The sequence below is a fragment of the Cygnus atratus genome, chromosome 7 (genome assembly GCF_013377495.2).
Source record: "Cygnus atratus isolate AKBS03 ecotype Queensland, Australia chromosome 7, CAtr_DNAZoo_HiC_assembly, whole genome shotgun sequence".
Taxonomy (NCBI): domain Eukaryota; kingdom Metazoa; phylum Chordata; class Aves; order Anseriformes; family Anatidae; genus Cygnus; species Cygnus atratus.
Genome location: NC_066368.1, coordinates 34,698,218 through 34,710,089, shown reverse-complemented (window position 1 = coordinate 34,710,089; position 11,872 = coordinate 34,698,218).

Below are 11,872 nucleotides of genomic sequence, written 5' to 3'. Positions count from 1 at the left end.
CTCCCATGGAAGTGAATGGAGCATTACTCAAGGATGTTATTTACACAGTTACGGATACCTATATTTTTAGGTCTAATCACTCAGTACCTCTGTAAGCTAAGGAGATTTCTAGTCCTGTCTATTTGGTACTCCTACATTGCAACTGCATATGGAATTGGAAATGGAATAGGCAGAGACTTCATTTGCTCTTGTTCTTGAGGTCACCTGCTCTCTTCCTCTCACAAGCTGTGGTTTTTGGTCTTCTGCTGCAGAGCACTGGCTTTTTAGCTTTTGGAAGTATTGTGAGGGGCTTGCAGTGCATGGCACATGCAAAAAGAGTTTCTGGGGCTCTTCCAGGCAAGACAATGCATGCTTGTTTGCAACGGAGGGCGGACTTGACTGGGTGTCCTGTGGGAAGGCTCCCTGATGTATGTTCTCTAAAGCTGATGTATGTTCTCTAGTGCTGGCCTATGTAGGACTTTCAGTAACAGCTAAGTGGTTTGGGAACCTGGAAATCCTTCACTTGAAATTGTGTTCCTTGACTCATCAGATAGTCTTTGAAAAATGCTATTTATATTAGTTATAAATACACTTTTCTAAATGACAGATTGAACCTTTGAGATGTATTTGTCAAGACACTTAAAAGATTGTTTGTTTTTACTTATGTTTGCAGTATATACAGTAACTGCGACTGCGGACCAGGGTGGCAAACTTACTCTACTCAGATATGTCTACACCTTTAGTTGAGTAAGAAAAAATGTATCTGAACTACGGCATAAATAGAAACAAAGTACTACAGAAGTGTTATGTATTAGGAGTTTGAGACACCTGCAATAAAGCAAGTGTAGTTTAACTGTAGAAAGTCAAAGGCTCTGAAAAATCTACAAATGAAATATAGCAACTTATTTTCAGGATCCGAGTGGAAACAACATATTTTTTCCAATATTCGTTCTTCTAATTTAGTAGAGGGAAGCTTTTACATAGCTGTTGTTGCCAAGGTAACCACTTCCTTCATATCCATGTGTTCAGCATGTGTGTATCACTTTATCTCTTAGCTCTCAGAGGCAATATCATGGCATTGCAATTGGGAAATGGTTTTTCTAAAAGCGTATAAAACCTTTTAACATCTAGAAGATTCATTAAATGATCTTGCTCAAGAGAGGCTTAAATTATTCTTTTGGGGTTCTTTTACACTAAAGCTATGAATGTGCCTGTGTCTTATCTCATCAAACTCAGTGCAGAAGTAAATTTAAAAGTAAACAAGCCAGTGTCAATAATTTATTTCAAATGCATATATACAGTGATTTATGGATTATACATACAGACATACATAAATAGATGGATTGTGCTTATATATGTATGCAGCAGGCATTGATAAAAAGAAACCTAAAGAGATTTTGCCACCTTTACCTTCTCTGTGGTTGATATATTTTGGTGCCAAATTCTATTAACTGTCCAGTTAACTTGAGACTGGGTCACATGAGCCATTGGTATCAAGCAGGAATACTCACAGCAGGAGTGCTCTGGTACTGCAGTGGCTTGAGAAATACACATAATTTCAGATATGTTCCTGTGCAGCTTAGACAGTGACTAGCAACAAATGAGTGATTTTGTCTGTTTAAGTATTTGTTGATTGTTTCCAATGTGCTTGTCAAGGGAGTCCACGTACAGGTAGAAAAAGGACTAAAAATTATGGCATAGACGAGTATATTGAAATATCTTGCTTGAAACACTAAAAATGATTTTTAGTGAAGTTGAGCAACTGCAGTTCCTACAGATGTAGAAAGACCATCAGCATGCAGCTTTTGGAGTTTGCACTTACAAATCTTTGTTAGCCTTGTGAAGAGGGGGAAAAAAGCATCTAAAACTTGGAATCCCATGGAAGTTTCTTAGGTGAATAGTTTTGCACTATTTGCTTATTTCTTCTTTGTATGTCTAAATTTTAACTCAGAGCCTAAAATAAATTTGGGCTGGTCTTGTGACTTGGAGAGGAAAAGAAATAGATTTAGCAGTCATTAGATCAGATCCTTTGAGTAAGGCATGAGTGTAAAACAATTAAGCTTGTCCTTAGTTGAAGTATAAAACTCCATGCTCGACTTTGTTGATCTAAAAGTTCAGGAGCTGGGTCAGTGTTCACAGAATATTCTCAAACTCAGGAGAGAAACTGTATTGGAAAGGATCATCTTCTGATTGTAACTCAACTTTACACTGATTAATTATCAGCATATTTGGTGTTGTGACAAACCTGAACAAAAGGAATTGATTAAAGTACTTTTTTGATTTTGATCAAATTGATTAAAGGTCTTTTTTCTACTGTACGGTATACAGGCAAAATTAGGCCAGAAGTGAACCTGTGATACCTGTGAAAGGAGAATCACTTGGTCAATGTACTGGAAGAGTCTTGAGAATTTACCACACGTGCTGAAAGCAAAACTGTGTGGGCAGGTGTACAAAGAATATTTTGATAGTGTCTCCAGTGCTGTGTTGTTGCATTCAGATTCTTTCTTGACTTTCAGTGCAATGATCCAGCCTTCTGCTTTTAGCTATTTGCTGTTTGAAGGTGGTAATTAGCGTTGAGCAAGTCCCCTCTAAGTGAAGTCACAATTTCAGCGTGGTATCTGTGCTGGAAGATGTTCCCTTCTGGCTGGCAGTTGTGTTACCAATTGCTGCTGTGCACCAGTGTTAATTACTAGTGAGTAGGGGCTGACTTCAAGTCCAGTTGCTGAGCAAACTAACAAGCATCAGTTTCCTGCAGTGAAGCGATTAGCCCCTAGAAGATTTTTTTGTGTACTTACTTTCAAATTCCACTCAAGTTAAATGTATACATACCAGTACTTTTTTACTTGACAACAGAAGTTGATTTTGTTATTTTGGCTGCAACACAGTGAAATGGAACGTGATTTTTTTTTTCCTTTGTGTTGTTCCTGAGCACTGACAGTTTTTATTTCTAAATTCCACTTCGTTTTTTTGCTTTTTTTTTGTTTTGTTTTGTTCTCAGGTATGACTTGCAGCGGATACACTGTGCTTTTTTGTTGTTTGTTTTGTTTTCTTGTTTTCTGTAAAAACATGAGGATCTCTCAAGCATTCCTACTTCCCAACTGTGTTAATGAGAAGTCGTGGTGCTTCATACTAGTTACACATTTTGTTAAGTTCAGAAAGGTAAACCCAAGTCCAGATATTCATCCTGTCTGCCTAGTATCTGGTATGGCCTGTGGCTTTTCCTGTCCTGAATGGAGTAATCTAGAAAAAAGGATGCTGTGTGAAATTTTATGTTGCTGAAAACACTTGTGTAAAAGCTAAGAGAAGAACTTGCATCTTTACACGAAATGTCTCATCCTCAAAATCTAGTGTATCAGTTTTTGAGTAAAGAACCACCAAACTGTACCACTGAAATGAAGGTGGGCACTTGGCTTATGGTTGCATTGCATCTCTTGGCCTGTGGACTAAAGATACCAACTGAACTATAGCCCCTAAATCAGAGTGGTTTCAGACATTACTGCTTCAGCTATCTGCTTGTTTTCCAGAGTTACTGCCCAGAGGCAAAGGTGTCAAAATGAGCTGTGTTCAGCTACTTGCATTTTCAGTCTGGCATATACATGCGAACGAGACCTTGCTGGCAGTTGAGGAAACCCCAAGTCCATTGGGGTGTGGTAAGATCTTGTTTGCTTTGGATCCTTCCATGAATGCCAAAATGGCTCTCAGTGTTGGCAAGGGATGTTCACTGGATGCAGAACACGGGTACTCAGAAGTGCTGCTCTGCTCTGGGGTCAGTAACCTCCTGCAGAGGGAGAGGACGGACAGATGAGGGCAAAAGCATCAAATCACTCCAGGTAAGCTTGCTGGAAGATGTCTGTCAGTTTCTAGGATCTGACTTACTGAAACTCTTCTGATTGATCCTAAAGGCCAGAAGAAACAGGATTTCAGGTCTCAGTACAATCGAAGAATGTAAACTGTATCAGTTACAAAATATTTTTTAGTGAGCAGGAACTCGGCTCCTGGCAAACTGTAAGAAGTGATATGAGCTAAATTATTCACTGTTTTCAGCACAAAGCTGAGTTTTAGAACAATAAATCCTGTTCTATTCAGAACTTCCTGCTGACCAACATCATGCTGAAGAATAATTCTTTTCTGCAAATGCTACTTGTGAATTTACTTCCACCTTCTTTTCTGTATTTGGAATTCCTGCCATCAGAACTGTCTTTGAACACTGAAGACATCTGCTGGAATGAAATTTGCATTGAATAGGGGCAGTGCACTTGGTTTGCATTGATGGCATCTAGAAATTCGAGCAATTCTCTTATCCTGCCACAAGCCAGCTCCTGCACAGCATGTCCTCCACACTCTGAGGAGTTCTGTGCAATCTCACATGACCATATTGGACATAATTCTGCCTGCAGACTTGAGTAGTTAGTCTGAGGTTTATTTACACGTACAAGTTTCCTCACAGGTAAGAGGACACACACACACACTGCCTACAGATTATTTGATTAAGAAAAAAAAATGCTTGGGGAAAAGGACTGTGTTCTGTAATGGAAGAAGATATACTGGCATAAAGAAAGATGATACGGGCATACTTTGGCTACATGGGGGACAAGGTCTGGAGAATTAAGAAAAAAAGTTCCTGTGCCAATATTGTTGTTTTAATGTCCAGACTACTGTTATGAATATGTACATTAATGTAATGATCTAAAAATCAGCTGTATGAATGTCTTTTTTTCAGTTGGCTTCTATAGGCTTTGGTTCAAGGACTTGTTTAATGTCTAGGCACACAAATACACACAATGCAGAGACCAAACATAACAGCTTATTTCCAAAGCAAGATGAAAAAGGCCATCTGCTTTTTATTATAATTATTTTTTTTACAAGTGTGAAGCTCTTTGTAATTGCACATTTTTCCTAAAGCTACCTCAACACAGCTAATGTCAACGTGTGGATGATTTAGTTCTTTGGCTTGTTTTCCTTGTGTACTTCAGGATTCCGAAGACATATTGTATGAGAGCAAAACTCCTTCCACTGGGAAATCCTAGACTTGGGTTATAACATAATTTCCTAAGTAACTCAATAATGATTTTATAATTGGAACTACCTAAAATAATAAGTGATTACTAACATAAAACTAATATTGTGTGGGATAGAGCGTTTGAAAAAGGGGACCTTCAGTCCAACATGTAAATATATAACTCCTAGTCCCGAGCCATCTCTCCCTTCCTGCCACCTCACCACTGGAGTTTGAAAAGGATCTCTAAGATATAACTAGGGCATTTGCACAGCTCTACCTATAGTGTGAAGAAAGTGGATGATAAATAGGGTTATGCAAACGTTTTGGTACCTTAGTGAACGCGTTAGCCTTCTCTCATTTACTCTCCCCATTCTTTTATGACATCTGTAATAAAAGGCTGTTTCCCATAACATTTTATATTTAAGAACGTTTTGCTCTGTACTTCTGTGTAACAGTTATGGTGTATAGTTAGAAGGCAAACAGTTTGTATTGAGTATTCATTTGAATATCTCTCTTTTAATGGACAATTTAGCTTTTTGCTTGGAAAAATCTACTGATGACATTAACAGTAGTATCTTTTTATACTACTACTATAATAATACTACTATTTTTTTAATAATAGTATTATTTTTCTTTTACCACTGGAAACCTGGGAATTAGGAGACAAGTAGCAGTGCCTAACAAGTAGAGGAATCATGTAATTTCAGCCTTGGGGAAGGGCATTTCAAGATAGCAATAAACATACTTGTGCAGTGATTATCTGTAAATACCCATGAAACTCCAGGTTTTCACCAACACAGAAAATATAAACAATTGTGTTGAGACAACTGCTGTGTTAGCAATGCTTTCAGACCAGATTTGAGTAAAAAGAAATGTATGCAATTTTTAAGAGTGATTCTGATTTCCCTCTTTTATTGGTTTTGGACTTAAAATTGTCAGCCAGCACATGCAAGATGTGGGGAAAAACTTTCTCTAATGACAAACTAAGATGGCAACAGTGTTAAAGCAAATCCAAGTAAAACTCCTCAGCCAAGAGGCTGAGTAGAATGCAATGGAAGTGGCTACTCTGCTCTGTTTTTACTATGGCCTGGTGTTACACAGGAGTTTTTCTCTTTCAAATCAAGCATTACAAACCACTTATACTAAAAACTGTATTTTTTCCAAATATCTAATTATACAGTCTACCAACAATTGTTTCAGCTTTGGATTACAGTATATATTCTGCATTTTGCCTCATTCATTTCTTAAGAAAAGATGCATTAGTTTTGTGAAAGTAATGGCAAGCTTTCAGCTTGCATAAACTGAACAAAAATTGTAAGGTTTCGGTACATATGTTTTACATTTGGTAGAGACAGATCTTTCTGCTGGAGGAAATAATGTGATCGCAGCAACAAAAATAATGACCTTTGAATGTGTTTTTCTTATTTTTCTGAACAGCTTCTCCTTAAATATTAGTTCAGTCTAAGAATCTCTTGCATTAGTTGAAGAGGTTAGGTTTGTACCTGCTCACTTCGTTAGCAGCTGTTACTAATTACCTGAGCTTAGCCATTAAAGAACCTGCAGGGATTTGAGGAGAACAGTTAGTGTTTTTGTTTTGTTTTTATTTTTGTTTTCATGGCATTTAAGCCCATCTTGTGGGTGGAAGAGTTTCAGTTGGGAACACTGAGGTGTAGCTAAGTTCACGCCTCTGTTGTGGGCTATGCTGTAGCTGTAGTCGCATAGCCCCATGCCAGAGGCTCAGTGGAGACCCAGGTGCTCCAGGAGGGGTGATTCAGAGCAGCCTTTTGGGGCTGAAGCTGTGCCTGCAGGAAGTAGTGGTGTGCGTCCCACTCCTTGTGTCTGGGGAAGTTGCATCCTTGCAAGTTCTAGCCTCAAGCAGTCTTTGGACAACAATTTTCATTAAGCCCCAGTATGTGGGCAACATGATACCTTCTAAGAGTATGGGGGAGGAGAATTGCTTCTTTATGGGCTGTTCAGGGCACATCAGGCAGTGCGTGCACATGGTGTAATTCATTTGGAGGGTTCAGGCTGTTTTCCCTAATTCATTATTTTTGTTCTGTGGAGTGGAACTGCTTTCTCACTTTTCTTAATCTAGCAGCCAGCTGTCCATAGGTAGCAGTACAGTTTCTCTCTCTTTCCAGAGCATGTTGCACTGATGAATTCCAGTATTAATTCCAGAAGCTAGGAGTTTTTTAGTTTCTCTGTCATGCTCTTGTACAAGCTCTGATGGTGAGTTACCCTGGGAAGTGTGAAGATGGCAGTTCTGATGACTTTCGGCAGTTCTGTTGACTTTCTCTGCTGGGGAGAGATGAAAGAGGAAGCCTTCCTGCTCCATCTTCCCCTTGAGCAGCTGTGTAGGACAAGTCACACACTGCTCGTCTGACTCCAAGATTAATGTTTGCCTCTTACTGTTGCTAATGGCATCTTACTATCATGTACTAGATAAATCACATTGTTGGGACAGTCCTCAGAAGGTTGTGTTGCTCACAGTCTTGTCAGATCCAACTGGCTGTGTTGGACTTGAACTTGAGACGCCTCCCAAATATGTGTGGTTATGCAGTTTTTGCTGATGGTATGCATGTAACAAATGAAGTCAGTTGATTACATTAGAAACTGCCTGTACTTCAAAATATAAAGTATTAAAGCCCCGTAAGATTAAAAAATAAAATGAAAAAAAGTCTGTGGATTGTTCATGTTGATGGAGGAAAGCCTGGCATGATATCCAGATAGAGGTGGTACTAATGGACCCAGTCCACTTGGTTATACTTTAAACTGTGCACATACATGAAAATTAAAATAACCAGTGGTGATATGACTGAGCTTATCCAGTAACAAAAAAGCAGTTGAACACTGAGGAATTAGCATAGCAGGGATATGCCACCAACATGAACAACGGATAATCACACACTTCTGTCTTGAGCTTGAGGAAATTGAAAAGATATACCCGCAAATCAGATGGGTGAGATAAAAAGTATCTAGACATGTATTTCTATAAATGCCATACAATACTGCGATGATTATCAGTGGTGAACTTAAGTGGGTTTTCTATTTCTTTAGCATGTGCAATTAAACAAGAGCAACCTGTGGATGTTTCATCCAAAGGACTTTCACTGAGTGATTTGTTTTCTTCTCGAGATCCATACTTACTATAGTGATAGGGTATCATGGTCTTGAATTTATGTAGTTACCAGCTGAAAGATGGAGTCCCTTTGGGAAATATCTTTAGCACAGCCCCTATTTGATGGTAGCGGTTGTTGAAAGGCAGCCCACTACCTCCCTGAAATTAGTTCCTGGATAAAATTTAACAAGCCTCAGAAAAGAAGTTTGGCAGGGATGTTTCTTAGCACTATTGATAAGATGTTTGAGCTGCATTGGAGGAAGGGAAAACATTCCCAGTACATTGTCAGGACCTAGCCAATACTAATTAACAAATCTGTGCGCCCCTTAAGTTGGGTGGCAGAACTCTTAACAAATGACTCCCAGGAGTCCATGAGTCCTTTCCAGTATATTGTTGGTGACAGCCTGGAACTGTTGGGATAGCTCATTAAAATGTACATTGGCGTCATGGAACAGACGAAAAGAAGCAGCAGTGTAAGTGAAACTGGGAACTAGGAAAAATAAATAAATCTTTGTGGAACATGTCCACTGTAAAAATCATTGTTCAAACGATCCCGAACTATCCATTTCATTTTACATTTGCCATTTGTTCCACAAAATGTTTGGGCATAGTGCATTTACAGCTGTATATATCAGGCCCACACAGGCATTTAATTCATTTTTGGCTTTACCAGGTACTTTAGCTGGAGTCGTTATTCGTGGGTCAAGCACAGATTATTTTACAGAGCAGTAAGAAGACACGGGACCAGACTTCTTTCCTTGCTCCAGTCCCTTTACAAGCCTGAAGGATCTAAAAAGCTCTTGTTTCTTTGCTAGTGGCAATGCCCCCGACAGAAGCCTCCCTCATATAACCTGTAGGGCAATCTTTCTGGATAATTCGCTCTAGTGTGGGGGCATGTGTGAGTGTTGTGCGAAGTGCCAGAGCTTGCTTCTGTTTTCTGGCTGGTACAGGGGCTGCTGGAGGGCATAACAAACAGGATTAGTCCAGTGTCAACCTGTAAGCTGCAGAAGAACAAAGCTGGGCAGCGGACAACACCTGTGTTTCAAGAAGCATTGGAAACATAAAAGGCAAATTCTGCATCTCAGAATAAGCTGTTGCTAACTACAATTGAACTATTTTATTCTGGAAAAGCATTGTAAAATTTTTTTGACAGTATGGGAAACCTCTATACCTCCTCACCAAAATGTGCTTAAAAAACCCTCTTCTGGCCAAAGGGAATTAGCTTTGCCAATTATTTCTGTTGTTTTTATGGGGACCATAGGGGCTGTTATAACTTACGAAATCAGCTCTTTTGGGAAATAAGTTGTGGCAGTGTAGCCAAAGCCACTGGAAAGTAAGATTTACCAGTGGTACAGATAAAATGTGGCTGTCCTCATTAGTTCCCCAACCTCTTGTCTCCAGCTATGCAGCCATAGCTTGGGTTGGGTATAGGATTGATAGGTCATTCCTTTGCATATGTCCTTTCTTCAGCTGGGATTCTGACCTGTGCCTTCACCTTCCACAGCTGTTTTCTGTTTCCTGATGGGTTAGCCTGTATGTCTCAGAGAAATTATGCAGATTTGTTCGAGACTGTGTTGACCGTTTTGATGACGGTGCCTTGACATGAGCCTTTTTCTTAGGCTTCAGACTACCCTGAACATTGGACAAGGACTGAATGAGTTTCACTGGCTGATGAACCTGCCTGCCTGCTTATTTTAGAAATGGAATACAAAACTGAACTAAACATATGCCATTTTCATGGTGCTGAGCCCTCTTTACTCTTTTTTTGCTCCCACAACTTTAATCTAATTTTGAGGGAAAGTCAGATAAACTGTGGTGCTTTCCAGCATATTGGATTTGTTTTTCAGATGCATTTCAAGGCTAAGATTAAGAGTAAGAACGAAACGTTGAACCTCATTGAAATCATTGGAAACTTTGCTTTTAGGGGCAAACTTCACCAGGAAGAATTGCTTGGCAAATCATCTGTGTAGTACTCAGACTGTGGCTCTGCATGGTTATCCTAGGCTGCAATGTACACTGCCCATATACCTAAAAAACAAGCAAACTGAAAACAGTCCCAGTTTTGATAGAGCTATCAGCAAAAACCCGAGCTTGAATCCTGAACAGAAGTAGTACTTCCCTTGGTATTTGTAGACCCACTGCCAATATAGCAGCAGCAGCTTGCGTTAGCCTAGCGGATAAGAATGATGCACTTCAGAGAGATGAGAGGTTCTTCACATGCTGTACAGCACTTTAAAATGCTAAGTACTTCCAAATATGGCAGTACTTCTCTTTTCGTTTCTACAATATCTTAATTTAAAAAAAAAATCATATTAGATTCTTGCAAGTGTTTGCTTTTATATTAATAAATCCTCAGGGAAAACACATTTTTTTCTGATTGATTTTATAATTTAACACCTGCTTTTAAAGATATTTAAAAACAGCGTTAAGCCATCGAAGCCATCGCATCCGTTTCTGTTGGATGTTATCACGTGACAGTAACAGATAACTGCTGTCTTTCAGTAATTCCATTACCATTTTATATCAATGAATACTAGAGAACAAGGATGCGCACTTCATAACAGTGCATCGTCTCTGGTATTCCTTCCTTCCTGTTCCTTTTAAGGGCACTGTAAAAATAACTCATAAGTTATAATGTGGCTAATCTTCCTGCCATGAGGGTGAACTTCCTTTTCAGGGTTTTAGACAGGAAATTACTGCTGATGAAATGTGTACAATTTACAGAAATGTGAAATAAAAAATAGCACTGAATATCAGAAGAGATGAAACAGACCTCAGAGCTACAGACTTTCATTTCACCCCTTGGCAAAGATGCCCTGGTCTGACCTGGTGGGTGGAGAGGGTCACTGAGCCTCCACTAGCATTCAGGCTCTTGGCTCCCTGTTGAAGGTAAAGGCAAAAACATGCTTTCACAGGAGTTGACAGGAGGGCATTTGGGCGTTATGCCGGCTTCAGTCAAAATACTACACCAGTAGTCTGCAGAGACCTACAAACTAGTCTGAGATCTGTCATATTTCCTCATAAATCTACCCGCTGTTCCTTTGTAGCTAAGTAATGGTATGTAGTAAGTTCCATGTATGACAGGCTTATGCTCACTGAGGTTTAAGAACTATCAGATATGTAATACTGAATTTAGTGAGAAATCATGGTTAATCAGTGACAATACACTTCAGCAGAAAGAACATATATTCAAATATGAGACCTGCACAACTGTGTTCTGAAATGAACTGAGTTCTGCTGTCAGCTCCAGTGCATCACACGTGGTGATGAAGGTATGAGAGCTTTCAAATCTGCAGTTACCCATGTTCGGCACATAGAACTGGTAATGAAGGGCAATGAATGGCAGGTGATCAGAGTGAGTGTGATTTTTGCTACAGTACCAAGAATTGGGTACACGGTGCCAGTCCTTCATGGTTATTTCTCTCCAAAAATAGGCACATTCCTAAAGGCTAAATATGACTTCTGGTTTGAAATTTGGCATAAAAATCAGGGAGCTTGTGGAACATGATGTTTGCACGTTTCTCAGTCTGTATTGTGAACCTGGTAGACTTGCAAAGCTGTTCAATCCCCAGCCAGCCAAACTACAGTTTCAATGACCTGATTTTGACATTTGCAACTTTAAATTTAATTTAATAAGCAGAGTTATTTTTAGAGGAACAGTGCTGTTATATGGAAGGGCCAGATCCAGGCTTACTGTAAAGGGGGATGGTCAGAGCCACAAAGCTCCAACTTTAACACCAAGTTCTGGTACAATCTGGTAATTATTCCTTTTGGTC